This window comes from Bremia lactucae (assembly GCF_004359215.1).
Source record: "Bremia lactucae strain SF5 chromosome Unknown BlacSF5_NotPlaced_49_SHOA01000009.1_1371882bp, whole genome shotgun sequence".
NCBI classification, from domain to species: Eukaryota; Oomycota; class Peronosporomycetes; order Peronosporales; family Peronosporaceae; genus Bremia; species Bremia lactucae.
The window spans coordinates 445248-462127 of NW_027152062.1; positions in this window are offsets into that span (position 1 = coordinate 445248).

Below are 16880 nucleotides of genomic sequence, written 5' to 3' on the forward strand. Positions count from 1 at the left end.
CACCGCATTCCGTTCATAAAGGTAAGCAACTTAATGTGTTCTGACATCGGACCCACAGTAATGGATGCCGACGGCGAGCGCTTCTTCTACACATCTTACGGCAGTTGCGCTTCAGTGAAGCGCACCTGAAGCAACGTTTCGATTTTCGGCGGCTGATACATGGCGCGAATCGTTGTTGTAAAGATAACTCATGAGCGGAACGCATCACTGTCCGCCATAAGCGCCGAGCAAGCCCACTCTGAGGCCTTACCGCATAGTGAAATACGAAATTATCTGGGTGTCGTCTTCGATGAGCTGCGCCTTACCGCAATTCCCCACGGCTAACAGCCAGTGGACAATCGTGTGAGCTACAATCCAAACAAATGTGGGCGTGTCCATTCGAATGGGCCCGGCTGATAAGACCGAGCAGAGAGCGTCTCATTAGTCTCGACTATAGCCTCGTTCCAGGCCTGTTTACGCCAAATATAAATTTGAGTCTTAGTAATGGACTCCATCGCAGAATGGATACGTGCATCGGAGGCGCCATACAATGTCCGAGCACAAACGCCTCCAACGCAGCAACATGTTTCTCAAAACGACTGACCCAATAAATAGCCAAGTCCCTTCGCCAAGTGCTCAGCCACCTCTCGGTGATGTTCGGAGAGGCGGGGAATGAGACCAATCGATATTGAGGCTCACCTTAATGACACCCTCAGAAACAGGTCGTGGAAACGACTACTGGTTCCACCAATTGAAGATGGGCATTTCTCAAGCGACCTCGCGCTACGACGCACGCACCTTCGGGGACAGCGAATAAGCAGTGCAATCGTCTTTCCTCGCTAGCAGTGGTGGCACCTAAGGTGACCTCACCCAACAAACTTGTACTATTTTACAAGTAAAGTAACGATAGGATTTGAACTCCCCTTTAGAAGTGTGCGGAATGTAAAGGCAATTAGCTCGATACAGTCAGCCTCAAGACTAGTTTGCTTCAGAAACGACTAAACTGTTTAATTTTTTAGAAGGATGGATGCTTGTTCAACAAAGTCATTTGCTTCAGCTTCAGAAATGATCTGGTATGGCATCTGCGGTCACCGAGAGATCTTTTGCGTATTAATACATAGAAGTTAAGCTTTAACCGTCTCTATCATAGCTATTAGTTGACATTAAGGGGTCATCTGAGCTGTGAGAAAACATGCTTCAAGCTTCAGAGGAAGGCAGGTAATTACAAGCATATCAATTGAGTGACCAATTGCATGTAAACTATTAAATAGAACAATTTTTCCCTGCACTTCTAGCGGCAGCAATGAAGTCAAAAACAATATAAATATATTTCTTGATGTGGTTTATTTTGTACTCAAGTCTTAAGCGCTGACCGACAAAAACGGTTGGAGAAGGCTCATAGGATTTGTCACTCATAAGCAAAAGATGCGTCCATTCCAGGTTGAATCAAAATCTCAATAGCGTCAAACTGTAAAGCGGATTGCTTTGTGTGTACATGTGTAACGGGCGAAAGTTGCCGTAATGTTACACAGTCCCCGTTAAGTACACTTGGTGTACTTAAGGGGATAGTCAATTACTAAATAATAGTAATTAGACCCAACACTCGGGTGTGGTGCACATTTGTGACCAACCCTTGTATGTGATGCACATGGGTGCATTCACATTAAAAAAGATGACGCCCAGCGTCATCTGTGATGACGGCTAGCGTCATCCGTTACGCGAGGTATCTAGAAAGATACGCTCGCAATACATATTAAGTGTTATCTATAGAGATGACATTTTTGATTGGTCAAATTAGGTATTTTTATTTTATGCGATTAAATATAAATCAGTCTAAAACTACTTTCTACTTGGTAAGTGCGCAGAAGGAGCCGGATTATTGCTCCCATGACGACACTTTACTAGTACTAGAGTACTTAGTGCGTTGGGTGAGGTCGGTAAGGCGCCCACCACAACTACCTCACTACACGCAAGAGAAGCTGGTTAAAACCGCTTCCTGGCTGTGCTAGGGTGTGTGTCTAAGTAGAGCGTGGCTGCTTTACGACGTTCCCGCCTACACTTGAGCACTTGAAATCCTTCCCACGACCTGCATCTCTGCGTGTGTACGTGAGGATGAGCCTCAACATCGATTGGGCTCACTTCCCCCACCTCTCCGAACATCATCGGGAGGTGGCAGGGCATATGGTGCATGGACTTGGTGAACAAGCCCTGGCCAGGCTCCTGGGTAGTCCTCCTGAGCAACATGTTGCTCAGTTGGAGCAGTTTGAGGTATACGTGCTCGGACAGCGGAGAGCCGCGTCCGAGGCACAAGGCCATGCTGCAGCGGAGTCCGACACTCAGACTCAGGATGAGCTGAGGCATGAGCAGACTCGGAGCGAGGCTCTCAACAGGACTGTTGAGATGCTCTCTGCCCGGCTGCATAAGCCGAGGCCCATTCGGATGGACCCGGCCAAGTTCGATGGAATTGCGACGCACACGATTGTCCACTGGCTTTTTTTCGTGGAGCAATGCGGTGTCGCCCAGCTTATCGAGGACGACAGCCGGATGGCGTCGTACGTCATGTCGCATCTGCGCGGTAAGACCTCAGAGTGAGCTTACTCGGCGCTTATGGCGGACAGAAAAGCGTTCTCTTCATGGGCGATCATTAAGGAAAAGATCCGCGCCATGTACCAGCCGCCGAACAACGAATTAATGCTTCAGGCACACTTCTTTGGAGCGCGACAGGAAAAGCGATCTCTGCAAGAGTATGTGCAAGAGATGCGCTCGCTGTCGGCGTCCATTACCGTAGGTCCGATTTCGGAGCACATTAAGGTGCCCATGTTTATGAACGGACTACGGCATGGCCCATCGCCACAGGCCCTTTTCAGAAAGGTGCCGTCGACGATTGAAGAGGCAATCCAAATTGCCTTAGTTGAGGAGCAATCCTACAACAGTGCCTCGGCGACAGCTTGGTATAAGCCGTCGGCCGAGAGGCCAGATGCTACTCCCATGGAGTTGGGCAATGCAGACGTTGTCTGCTATGATTGCGGCATGCGCGGCCATATGATGGGCTGCTATGCCAGGGTTCCTGCTGGGGATAGATACCACAAGAGGACTCCCTTTTCGAAGAGCGATGGCAAGAACCAGCGTGTGAGACGCATGAATTCTGCATCGACCACTGAGAGGTCGGGAAATGCAGGAGCGCAGAAGGGGCGGGATGCCCCACTCACGCGGACTCTGAAACTACCCCTAACTTTAGAGTTGTGGAACAAATGGGTAGCATAGTCCCTGAGGTCTTAAAATTTCGGACATCAACCCTGCTGCTCTATAGCGCTCAAGTACGAGGCTATGACCAGGTGATGACCCTCCTAGTGGATTCGAGTGCATCACAAAATTTTGTAAAACTCGCGGCTCTAAGAAAGAGACCGGCGATGTTTGAGTCGCTTTGACAGTTTGGCAAGCGAGAAGAGGCGACCGTTCTTTAGCGAACGCCGCACTCATTAACTCTGAGGGAGTTCAGGTAGAACTCGCTTTCAGCTTTAGTGACTTTTCTTGTAAAGAGAAGTTCACAGTGCTAGGAATGGAGAGTCTTTATGACCTCATCCTAGGCATGCCATGGTTGGCGAAGTACCAACCATGGATAGACTGGCATACACGCACAGTTTCGAGCTCTACGCAGGACACCGGAAGGGGTGTGCTCCTGCGAGAGGTGTATGTAACTGATGTCGTGTCGAACACAGTCGAGGGTGCGTTGACGGGATGTCAAACGTCACCAATTCCTACCCACCTCGTGGAGACTGGGGTAGTGAAAAGGACGATGACAAGTAGTCATGCTTTCGAATTTCCTGCACAGAGCATAAAATCCTGTGGCAGCAGACGATGAGCTGACAGGAAGTCAAGCGTCGCATGAACCGGCACGGCGCCTAGAGCCTGGTGCGATTGGAAGGGGTGCGTTAGCCAGGAGAGCAACGGCACCCGCTTCCCAAAAATCTCGTCGTTACTCAGAGAGCGAATACCCGACAGATTAGGACGATCAAAGGCACGTCTAAACGAGTGACAATCGGAGAGTGACGTTTGTATCAGTTCCTATTAGCGAGGACGGGCCTTTGAACGAGGTGTTCGAGGCCGCCAAAGACGAAATTGCAGAGGCATCCTCAGTTGAGGTGCTCCGTCAAGTCTTTAAATCTACCGAGGAGATAGTAAATCTCCCGGAAATGTCGTGGGGTCTGTTCCTTGCCGAGTTAAAGGAAGGAAAGATCCACGAAATAGTCACACCAGTTCCAAAAGAGGACTTGGTGGACTGTTGCTCGTCGTCCACAATGGACAAGAGTGATCTAGAACGGACAAAAATACAAATACACGGTTCGCTGCTCAAGGCTGGAATGCCTTGAGATACAGTCCGTTCTTCGAGGTTCTGTGGAAACATCGTGATGTGTTCCCAGAAGAAGTGCCGAGCCGCCTACCAGCAGATAGGGGCATCGGGCACGAGATAGACCTCGAACCTGGCACCAAGTATTGTGTGACCAGGCAATGGCCGTTGCCGAAAGAACAAGTCGATTATATCGATGAGTTCTTCGACAAGCGAGCCAAGGCGGGACATGTGCGTGAGAGCAAATCGCCTCACTGCAGCCCGACCTTTTGTGTGCGTAAAGCCACAGGTGGATGGCGCGTGGTTCATGCTTACAATAAGCTGAATACGGCGACCGTACCGGCGCAAGCGCCAATCCCGCGGACAGATGTCTTGTTGAACTCCATGGGAAAGTCAACTATCTTTTCCCGTTGAATTTGAAGGATGGCTAGTATCAGGTACTCATGAGAGGAGTCCGATGTAGCCAAAACGGCAGTAAGCACCCCAAGCGGTATGCTTTGGGAGTGGCTTGTGACGCCCTAAAATTGGAAAACCCACCGCCTACATTCAACCCAGTGGTGGCTCACGTGATGCGTCAGCACCGTGCCTACGCGTCCCATTACTTTGACGATGTATTCGTGCGTAGTAGGGCCGAGGACGGGCTGCGTGCAATAGAGTCGCACAAGCATCATTTAGACGCTAAGTTATAGACTTTAAAGGACGCCCAATTGTACGTCAACTTGCAAAAGTGCGTCATGGGGGTCCCTGAGATACCTGTACTGGGCTGCATCGTTGGTACACATGGTGTACGAGCAGACCCAGACAAGATAAACTTAGTAAAGGAATGGCCAATCCCACGGCATGTGAAGGATTGCGCCAATTCCTAGGGCTCGCTAATTACTTAAATAAATATAGCAAGAATTATGCAGAGCAAACTAAACCATTATTTTAGCTCCTTCAAAAGAACGCAGAATGGGTTTGGTTAAAAGAACAAGATGATGCGTTCACATCACTGAAGCAATCTCTTGTAGACCGGTCTTGGCATTACCAGACGAGGATAAGCCCTTTAGCGTCGTCTACGATGCAAGTAACTTTGCAATCGGCAGCGCGCTCATGCAGAAGGGATGACGACGGCGTTGACCGCGTCATCTCTTATCAGTCCCGGCTTTTAAAAGCCGCGGAACTGAATTACCCGTATATGACAAAGAACTACTTTCAATAAAGTATGCTCTTGTCAAATTTCGTGTGCACCTATTGGACACCGAACCATTTGTGGTTTATACGGATCACGCATCACTGCGTACCGCAATAAACCCACCGCACCTCTCGCCTAGAATGGCAAGATGGCTTACATTCTTCTCTGAATTTAATTTAAAAGTTATATACAAGCCGGGTAAGTCAAATGTCTTGGCTGACGCTTTATCGCGCAGACCAGACTTCGAGGTGAGACACCAGGAAAGTGTGTCTAGTGCTAAAGCACAATTTCAGCGGTCAACGTTGGCAGCCATGAAGGCATACCACGTGACAGGCTCATTAGCCACTGAGGTAAAAGAGAGCTTCAGTCAGGACGACCATTGTCGCCTACTGTTGCATCACTTTGGTGGACGAAAGGTTCCCCTCCCGTCGCACCTGAAAGCTAAGCTAAATCGCTTTAGCTACAGCGATGTCATGTTATGGCATCAGCTGTCACCTTGTGATCCCTATAGCAACTCCCGAAGAGTGGAGCAAGCAATTGCCCTTTGTGGAGTTCGGTATAAATAACAGTGTCCACGCCAGCACGGGTGAGACACCGTTTTATATTAATGGACTGCGCCATCCTCGGACGCCAGTCTCGTTTGTGCACACCCCGAGTCTTAGTGGGGGAGGGCCCCTCACTATGCCCGGTGCGAAAGAGGGACATAGTTTCGTCAATACGACGATGACCCGCGAGGGTATCATCTCAAAGATAGTAATTTGCCCTAGTGACCCTGCCAGTTAAGCAGTGGTCAATAAAAATTAGCCTTATGACCGACCTCTCGGCGGTATCATAGGCGAGTTTGATGCTAAAAGCGTGAGCGAGGCTTAACGCTTGGTGGATAAGCGATTAGCCATCACACGTAAAGTCCGTGACGCAATGGCAAGCGCACAGGACAAGCAAAAAGAATATGCGGACCGAAATGGTCGCAAGAATAATGAACGCTTTAGAGTGGGGGGGAAGTACTATTAAGCACTGCTACCCTACCTAAAAATGCAATTTATGTACTATATGGAGGTACTACGAAGTTGTTGCCGCGTTCATTGGGCCCTTTACGGTGGTAGAAGAGGTTGGAGACCTAAATTATAGGCTCACCCTTCCCCCGTATATGAAGACGCACCCCGTATTTTACGTGGGTCGTCTGAAACGATATGGAGACCCAAATGAGGTCACATACCCCCATCTGGCTAAGGAGACCGATGGTGACGCCGACTGTGAGTCGAGCGTCGTTCGGGTGAGGGAGACGGTTAAGGCGAAAAGCTATTAGACCGACTCCTCCCACCACGAACAGGACTTGGAGAGCGAGGGACATCACGCGAGTAACGCGGATCCCTCAGCATTATCCTTTCAAAGAGGTCCAAGCGAGTCTTCAGGCGTTCATGACCCTGACGAGCCTTCGCTCGGACATTAACGACATCCGAGGTCAGTCGCGAGACTTGACCCTCGAGATCCGCAATACGTCGTTCAGCAGCGTTTAACGCCTGTGACTGAACGGACGAAGGTAAGGTAGCCGCGAGTAGGTGGGCGAGATCGCACTCCTATCGGGCGCCGCCTGCATTGATGGATGCGGGTGGGAATAAACGCTTCCTTGTTGGAAGGCTGCTTATCCATCGCTCCGTGAGGCAAAGGTTTCAGATCCTCGTCCAATGGAAAAGAGTATTCGCAGAGTTTTGACTCTTGAGAACCGATCGGTACCGTATGTATTGATGTGCCCGGCTTGGTGGCTGCCTATGAAAAGGAGCACCATCTGAGCCCTCTTCGCTAGTCTCAAATGGACTAGCAAAAGTAGCGTTGTGAGAAGAACAAGGGGTACAGTACCGTCCATGATTTCTTTCACACGCAAGCAGGCGAAATTAATTTATTGCGACCGCTGCTTTATCGCATCGGAATGCGGATAAATGCGGCGCAAGAATTCTGCCTCGTATTGGTCGGACGTTTACATTCGAACGCAACACGACCGTATTCGGATAAATACGCCCAAGCGTTTTTCCCTGAGCCCTCCATGATTTAAAGACGCCATAATAATAATGTGCTTCTACAAGAGCGCGCTCTAGGAGCGACGCTCTTGGCCCGTTTAAACGAGGTCATTTAGATGTAGGGTGCATCTTTGGCATGCCACCCGTCACATAGCCACGTTCTAAACGACTGACTCGTGACACCGACTGAGCACGTTCACGTGTCGTCGGCGGAGCTTTAGGCTCCGAATCCTCTATGTCAGAACCACGTTGTGGTTATACCCAACGGAGAAGCGGCTGCGCCATTATGGGCAGCGCTCTCATAACCTATCGCTGCGCTATCCAGCGCTGACGACGAGACAGCATTCGTAAATGTTGCTGTCTCCATGTTGTGAGCCATGAGAGAAGTTTGTGGGGAAATAATGCACCACCATCCTTCCTCATGAGCTCGTTGTCCGCATCGCTACTATGAGAAGACGGCAACGGTGTCGACTCATTGTATTTGAAAATGAGCGGCGGATCAGCATCCTCACTGTTAAAGTGGGATGGATCCTTTAGCCCCGTTAACGCGACAGCAGCAGTAGCTATCGGCGTTTCGATTAAGGCATTGGACACGGCCAGCGAATTAACGCAGCGTGCGCTTAGTGCGAGGTTGCGCCTTCGCAGACGACCCACCAACATTGCCCCTTTTGGTGGCGTCTTTGGCGCCGTGTATGGAAACACAGGTCGCTAGAGCGAATGAAGAATTAGCGGCGTGTAAAGCGGCTCGCAGTTCCTCGCTCCTTTTTGGCGAGTTTAAAAATGCAAATTCGTTCTTTAAGGGGGGGGGGTGTAATGGGCTAAAGTTGCCCTAATGTTTAACAGTCCGTGTTAAGTACACTTGGTGTACTTAAGGGGATGGTCAATTACTTAATTAAAGTATTTAGACCCAGCACTCGGGTGTAGTTCACATTTGTGACCACATAGGTGCATTCACATTAGGAGGGATGACGCCTAGCGTCATCCGTTAAGCGAGGTATCTAGAATGAAACGCTTGCAATACATATCAAGTGTTATCTATAGAGATGACATTATAATTGGTGAAAATAGGTATTAATATTTAATGCGATTAAATATAAATCAGTCTGAAAACTTTTCCCTACTTGGTAAGTGCGCACGAGGAGCCGGATTACCGCTCCCGTGACGACACTTAACTAAAGTACTTGGTGCGTTGGGTGAGGCCGCTAACGCGCCCACCACAACTACCTCACTGCACGTAAGAGAAGCTGTTTAAACGCTTCCTCGCTGTGCTAGGATGTGTGTCTTAGCAGAACGTGGCCGCATTACAACGTGCCCGCCTACAGTAACGGGGCAGTGCCAACTTGTACTGCTTCAGTACAAGTCCACTTCGCACTACCTCAGTGCGAGTGGTGTCTCACGTCACTTCACGTACACTAGTACGTGCAGAGGAAGACTCTCTTTAAACACTTGCTTTAAAGAGGGTTAAAAGGTACTCAATTTTACGTAATTGAGTTCTTCTGGTTTTCTATCTATTTAATACTAACTTAATTATATACTAATACTAAACATGTAATAAAATTCTTATCTGTCTCTCTCTATGCGCGCGTCCAGCGCTGACTGGACCGCGGAGCAGGTAGATATAATGGTCTGTATTTACCAATGGATAAGCTTTCCGAATGTTATTATGTAAAGTAATATTCTCCAAATATTCTCTACCTTTTAGATAACATATTAATTAACAACCTTTAAGTGTTAATTTTATGTAGCGATACACCCCGTTATACACAGACAAAACTACTACAGCCACAGAAAATTAATCCAAAATTACAGCTCATAAAACCTGATTTTGCAAAAGGGCGCTAGAGCACTTTATGGTCGGCGTGAAAATGGGCGTTGATATATAGCGACAATTGACGTGCGGTATACAAACACAGATGCTGAACAGACAAAAAGACCCTACTATTATAGAAATTATAATGAAGCGTGTTGAAAGCAACATGGCGCGCGCCGGACAGAGGAATGCTGGAGAAGAAAAAGGCCCGTAGATGTGAACAAATATAATTTATCGGGAATTGCTTACGAGATGGTATCATTGAACCTAACTAAATTTTGCTTTTCACAGCTAAGGAAAGAGGATGACACCGAAACAACCGCGAAATCAGCCGAATTGCGCGGTTTGCTGGCATGTAACTTGACTCGAGCTCCTGTACTAATTATGCTGCTGCTCCATGTCCATGTCCATGCCCGCTATGAGTGCTGCGGATATCTAGCCCGATTCGTGTTGAAAATTTACAAATTTGCGATAAAAAATGGGTGGATCCGAATCTGCTGTCTATTTCTAACGTGTTTGCTTCAATGTGATTATGGTCAGATCAGATTATTCTAGATGGAACGTTGTGCTTGTCTCTGTTGTTATTAGATGTGTGGGTAGATGTAATTGTGTCGCTTATAATCACAATTATCTGTCCTCATTTATATGATCCGGGAGGTAAGATCCGATACAACCATTGGTATTCATTGGCATTTTCACTATTTAGACATCTTCAACATTACTAAGTAGTGAAGTTGGCAAAAGTGTGATTATGTCTATGGCCGTAGTATTAATGTATGTGGTCATAGCGGCTGCCTTTTTTTTGCTCGTCTGCTTACCAAATTTCATTAAAATTGTGGTTTAATGAATCGAAATTTACTCTTTCTTATATCGCACAGAATGTAAGATGCAAGATACGTCTTTCGTAATTATACCTGATAGATTTATTTTTTTAGCATTTACAACAAAAGTTTGGTAACATTAGTTGTAGTGGAGCTACTACCTCGCTCCTTAAGTCAAAGGAAGACTTATAAACTCAAAGAGTCTCTTAGTTCTATAGAACTAAAGGGTTTAATAACCCAGGGGTCGTAAAAGCTATCGAAGCTTAATGAATCCTAGTTCAAGGGTTTCAGGGGTTTGTAGAACCAAGTGGCGACTAGTGCCCGAGAGTATGTACCTTTGAAATGCTTCTGTATCCCACAGATCAATGCGCAAGGCACTGCACTTTATTTAAGTATTTAAATCTATAACCTCACCCTAGCTAATTTTAAATAGATTTCAGCCGCCAGATTTATAGCTGGCAGCGACCACATTTCTTACCCATAATAAATGGGATTTTAGTAATTAACTATTTTCAAAAAGGATAAAAGGGTATTTTACCCATAAAGTAAACGTAATACAACAACGATTCTCCAACCAATGTGTACCCTCCCCCATCAAACTGTTGACACCGAGCCGATGGCAACATTCGCTTCATTTCCTCTTTGAGGTTGGAACAGAAACAGCTGACCGTTTGGCTGTATTTCGGATTCCTTTGTCCCATGACAGTCACAGACTCTTAGCAACTTCCTCGACGATGAGGGAATGGTGAACTATGAAAGTCACACTCCATCAGAGGATGAGGAAAAGAGTGTCGCTCTTTCACGCCTTCTCCTCCGGATGAACGTCGGCGGGCCCCGAATCCGATCCCAGAACGTGGTGCCGCCGATGTCTTAACTGCATTGCGCAGGACACAGGACAAGAGCAATTGCGGGCAATCCTCATAAAGGAACAAGCTCGTCGTCGAGGTGCAGAAAAAGCGACAGCTAAAGCTCACAGTGAATACGTATTTATCCACTTAGTGTGGAAGACTGTCTCAAAGAGATCACGGGTCACAGCTTGACCTTCTGGACCTCCGGTTCCACGGCGAGGACGCCGGAGAAGCTCGCTGTTCACGACGCTCTTCATGAGCGATACCTTATTCCCAAGGTAATGACGCGAGGTCAAATCTGACGCGTTTGCGTGATCAGGCCCGTGGGGCTTCGGTGACTCAATGAGGTAAATTTCGATCGTTTTGTTTCCAGCGTATCCAAAAGCGAAAACGACGTTTCGTTTGAGAACTGGGCCCATCGGGCCCGCCGCCTTCGCAATATTTGGAAAATTAGAGAGTCTACGGCTGGGGATGATATTCGTTTGGAATAAAAGCTTCGCTTCGATTTCGCCAAGCTTAAGGCCAAAGGCCAATTACCTTTGGCGTTTATACCATAAAACGAGGATAGGCCTAGCCAATATTTCACTGCTTCGGTTGACCGTGCAACCATGGATCGAAGCCGCGCTGAGGCTATATATCCACCTCTTCCCACTTCTAGAGGTGTGAAGCGTCGTTTGACGCAAGTTGACCGTAAGATTGGCGCTCAAAAACGTCAACGGCGTACGGGCAATCTTGCCGAAGAGGTACCTCAAACAACCAAACGTTTTCAGAAGAGGGGTACTCAAGTCACTTCACCAGATACTGGTATTGGTTCTTACGACGGCGTCACTTTAAAAGTTTCTCCACGTGAAACTGAAGGTTCCCTCGCGCATCAAGCAGCGCGGAAGGGGCCGAAATCTCGGCCGAAGCATTTAGTGCTCTAAAGCACGAGGTGCACCTTTTCGCGAGAGCCTTGCGCGGGTTAAGGGCTCTTTTGAGGCGGTCCAAAGCTGTCTTTCGATGCTGGAACATCAGCAACCTCGTTTAGAGAATTAGCTGGACATCCTGGTGCGGATGCAGAAATCAGCGGCACGGCCATCCTTTTTTGGCGCAAGCGCCTCCAAGTCCACGTGGGAATGGTTCCGTATGGCTTAAGCAAGCCGACGTAGAACACTGGGTGTTTACGCAGATTGCTAGGAAGGTTTAGCATGTAAGCTAGGCCCTTCTTGGCACGACCGTAAATGGTCCAATAAAGCGCGGGCGCGATTTGGTCTTGAAGACCGCGGAAACCAGGTTAGTAGGTGGATTTTTAGCGTTTACTAAAACTCGGTCTCCGACCGCATAATAATTAATACAGCTTCTGCCTTAGGCATCCGCTTGTTCTTTTTGTTTGTCTTGGCTATCAGCCTTCGTGTCACGTACATGTCTTAAGACACTAAATCGCGTCGCGAGAAACCCGCGTACTTTGTTGCGACTGGTAACAGGGCTGATACAGCAAGCCCATCGGCTATTTTTTTCTTCCTACAAGCCCTGAACCACGCAGTGGTATCGTTAATGGAACACGTGGGTGGGTAAGACCATTTACATAGAACGGAGTATAGCCTGTAGAGGCATGGACAGCGTTATTTAACGCAAATTCCACCATCGGATGCATTAAGCTCCAGCGCTTTCGTGTCTGAGAACACACACTGCGTAAAACGTCTTCAATGACGCGATTGATACGTTAATTTTCACCATCGGTCTGCGGAGGGCGCGGTGGACATGTCCAATCTGGTGCCAAGCACACGAAAAAAATGATTTCCAGAATTTACCCGTGAAACGTGGGTCTCGATCGGAGACAATTGCCACAGGCAAATCGTGTTATCGAAACACGCGATCGATGAACAGCCTTGCTGTACCTTCACCATCAATGGTATCCGGCGCAGCCGCTAGGTGAGCCATTTTGCTCAATCGGTCCACAAAACCACTATGCAGTGTTATCGGCCGAATATTTGGGTAAGCCGAACACAAAATCCATACTAATGGACTCCTTACACCCTGTGGGTACTAGCAGACTTGCCAGTGGTGCAGCAGCATGCGCCGAGGGCTTAGCCCGTTGGCAAAAAAATTCATTTCGCAACATATGTGCTGACGCAGTTGTAAAGATTAAGCCGCCAATAAATCTGGCTTACAGAGCCGCGAACGTAATTGCACGTTCACGCCCATCATCATCTGTTTTTAACAAAGCACTGCCAATGACAAAATCCGATGGGTCACAGACGACACTGAAAGGCCAATTTGGATTTGGCAGTGCCAAATTCGGGGCATGGATACGACTATCCTTAACTGCTTGAAAAGCATTATGTTCTGTGATAATCCAGCACCATTCTGTATCCTTTTTAAAGAGATTAGATAATGGCCTAGCCATATCGGCGTAATTTTCGCTTAATTTGTGTAAATAATTGGCGAGACCCAACCACTTGCGCAAATCCTTTTGTTTTTTAGGAACCGGCCAATCTATTATGGCTTTTACCTCGGCGGGATCTACTGTAAGGCCTCGCTTCCCAATGAAGCACCATAAGAAAGGAATTTCTGCTGCGCCAAAAATGCATTTAAATGCATTGGCATACAATTTATTGGTGCGCATACACTCGAGCACTGCTCGCAAATGGTCGATATGGTTTTTCACATTCGACCGACCCTGTTCCGCACGACTATGGACAAAAATGTCATCAACATAAGTGCGTGCACAACCCCTCGATTAGTGCGGAATAGTTGCGTCACTAGATTATTAAATGTTTCCGGGGCGTTGGAAAGTCCTTGTGGCATAACCAATCACTTCTATACCATACCACTTGGGGTGTAAACCGATGTAAGCGGGATATCGCTAGCTCGCATGAGCAGTTGGTAATAACCATCGACTAAGTCAAGTCACTGTACATTGTACATCCCGCCATATTGTTTTGAAGAACAACCTTTCTAGGAATGGGTTTTTGTGATGATATAGTGGCAGCATTAAGCTTATTAAAAGCATGTACAATGCGCCGTTTACCATTTGGCTTTTTGACACAAAACGTCGGTGTCGAATGGGAAGAATTGCTTTCTCGTACCATTCCAGCCTCGTGCTAATCACAGAAGAAGTCGTCAATGACGTCACACTATTCCTTTGGTAAAGGCCACTGTCGTGTGACACAGTATTTGGTTCCAGGAACCAAGTCAATTTCATGACGGACACAATGTCTATCCGGGGGTAAAACAGATGGTGGATTGGTACATACCACATCTTGGAATTCCTTAATCAAGGAATAAAATAGATCCGTAGGATCTTTAAGGATCGATGACCCACCCGCGCTTTAAGTGCAGCTTTTGTGTCATCCAGAACAGCTTCGTCCAGAAGTGACGATGAGTTTACTCAATCGTTGGTCGAATAACCACCATCGCAGATAAGTCCGCAGCCTTCAAGGCTCGGCCGCACTCATCAATAGACATTTCGTCTAGCTCTAAAGAGCATGTAACGAAGGGATTGCCGCGAGGCTAACTTCGTCTTCGATGTTCCCGGTCACATCATTTACAAGAGTATGTAAATACTCACTCGTATCACTTTGTGAGGGTATGGATGCTTCGCGTCTCCCATGTCTTGGAGTGGAGACAATACGCCTCTTGGAGGCCCGGAAATTCACGTCCCCAAATTTTCTAGCCTGTATTGGTTCTATGCCAGAGCTGGTGTCTAATCCGACATCCGACAAGGAGTTAGATAAACTCAAACTTCCTTGTTCTGTGACCGTTTACGTGTCACTTCACGTGCACTAGAATGGTTTGACAAGAAATGCCCTGGCGAACTGCCAATAGTGTCACTACTGACACTCAGTATGGTGCCACCTCTGCCGACCACAATCGGTGGACTTAGACGTGCCACTCTACGTATCTCAGGGACATTACACCCTTGATGACTCGGCCTTAGGCCTAAAATGCTTTCAGCATTCAGTAAATCGTTTATTATCATGAGTGTCACTCGACGGAGTACGTGCCGCTCCACCCCCTTTTTTCTGAGTCGGGCCCCGAATTAATGCTTCCAACATTTTATTCCAACTCAGACATTCCAACGTCTAAAACACTGACAGATTCAGTCCGTGATCCGCGCCAATAGCGCTTTTGTTGACTAGCAAAGGTGGGTTCGTGACTCTCCAAAACTTTGCTAGGAACATTGCGCGTGGCGCCTAAGGTCCTAGACCTCTAATCGATCCATGGCTCATGGCGTTAAAGCCAGGCCATACCAAGGATGAGATCATATCTCGAATCCAAATCAAGGACGAGACAGCGTTCCACACTGTCAAAGTCCAGAAACTTCATACCTAACTTCAACGGAACTTTAGGAATCGCGACATCGCTAAGAAAACAGTGATTGTATCCCTTCATGCGCTTTAAGCGTCTCAACGTATTGTTGGTTTCCCTTAAGGGACGACGTCGATCATAATTGCATGACGCTCCTGAGTCAATTAAAATTGACCACGGCTTATCAAAGCCCTTACAGTCGCTTGTGCGCGACTAGCAAGCCAGGCTTGTACTCTCGCCCCGTGCCATTGAGCCCCCGAGCTAATTGGGGCTAAATTCTGTTTATTCTCACCTCCTAGAGGTTCAACAGAGCCTAGGTCTTCCCCAGTAGGGTGCCCCGCACCTACTAGGTATCGAGGTTTTCCCGCACCATACTATATTTCTGGTATAGGTCGGAATTGGTGCTCTTTCGAGCTTTCCCCTCTTTCGAGGGGACAGGCCGGACGTAAATGTTTCGTGCTTCCGAGTTTGGGATGGCCATAGCCACCTTTTGCCGTTCTGTTAAGAACAATGCGGAGTCAATGGACATCTCCATCTGCTTAATCCAAAAAGGGATGTTTTCTGTAACGGGGCACTGCGACTTGTACTGTTTCAGTACAAGTCCACTTCACACTGCTTCAGATGTGAGTGGTGCCTCTCGTTAGGTGACGTACACTGTACGTATAGAGGAAGACTTCTCTTAAGGCAAGTTAGCTTAAGAGTGTAAAATGAAAACTGTATTAATATAGTTAAGTGTCTTGTTAATCTATCTTTGTAAATGTTGTCTTAACTATAAACTAATACTAAACATGTAAATGAATTCTTATCTATCTTATCTCGTAACTCTCTTTGATTACTTCTACAGCTGATTAGTCTGCGGAATAAATAGACATAATGGTCTATACCTATTTATGGATAAGAATTCAGGAAATTACTATTTAAAGTAATTTCCTCCAAATATTATCTACCTTTTGGATAATATTAATTAACAATCTTTTATTGTTAATTTCATGTAACGATACACCCCGTTACATCACCCCTCCCTTAAACGACAATCACTCTGAATGTCATTAGGTGGAGTGGTCGCTAAATGACCACTTAATTTTTAAAATGATTTTGATTGGTCAGATCCATCATTTTAAATTCCATCGCATGAAGGAACAATTCATGCGGGGTGAGGATAGTGTTGAACCTTCGGCTGCGGTTCGTGCAGCCGCGGGTGACGCATTGTTATCTCTTGCGGTAGACGTTCCGTCTACCGTAGTGTCTTCCACTCGCACAACACTTGGTGTTGCGAGTGCACGTGGTGATTCACCACGTGAGTACGACCCCTCTTTAGAGGTCGATTATGAGTGCGAGTCGGACGAAATGGCCGACTCGGGGAGGATGGAACAGTCGCCTGATACCCGTCAGGCGGCTGATTATGAGCCTTCGAATGAGACGGCTCATTCCGATAGACGTGTGAACAGTCTATTTGGTTCCGACGATGAGGATGATCCCTCATCGCCCGTACGATCTTTCGTACGGTCTCCCATACGATCACCTGCACGTGTTTCTGTGCAAGGTGACGACGGTGGCGTAAGCCATCGTAAGAAAAGTCCTCGTGGTACCCCTAC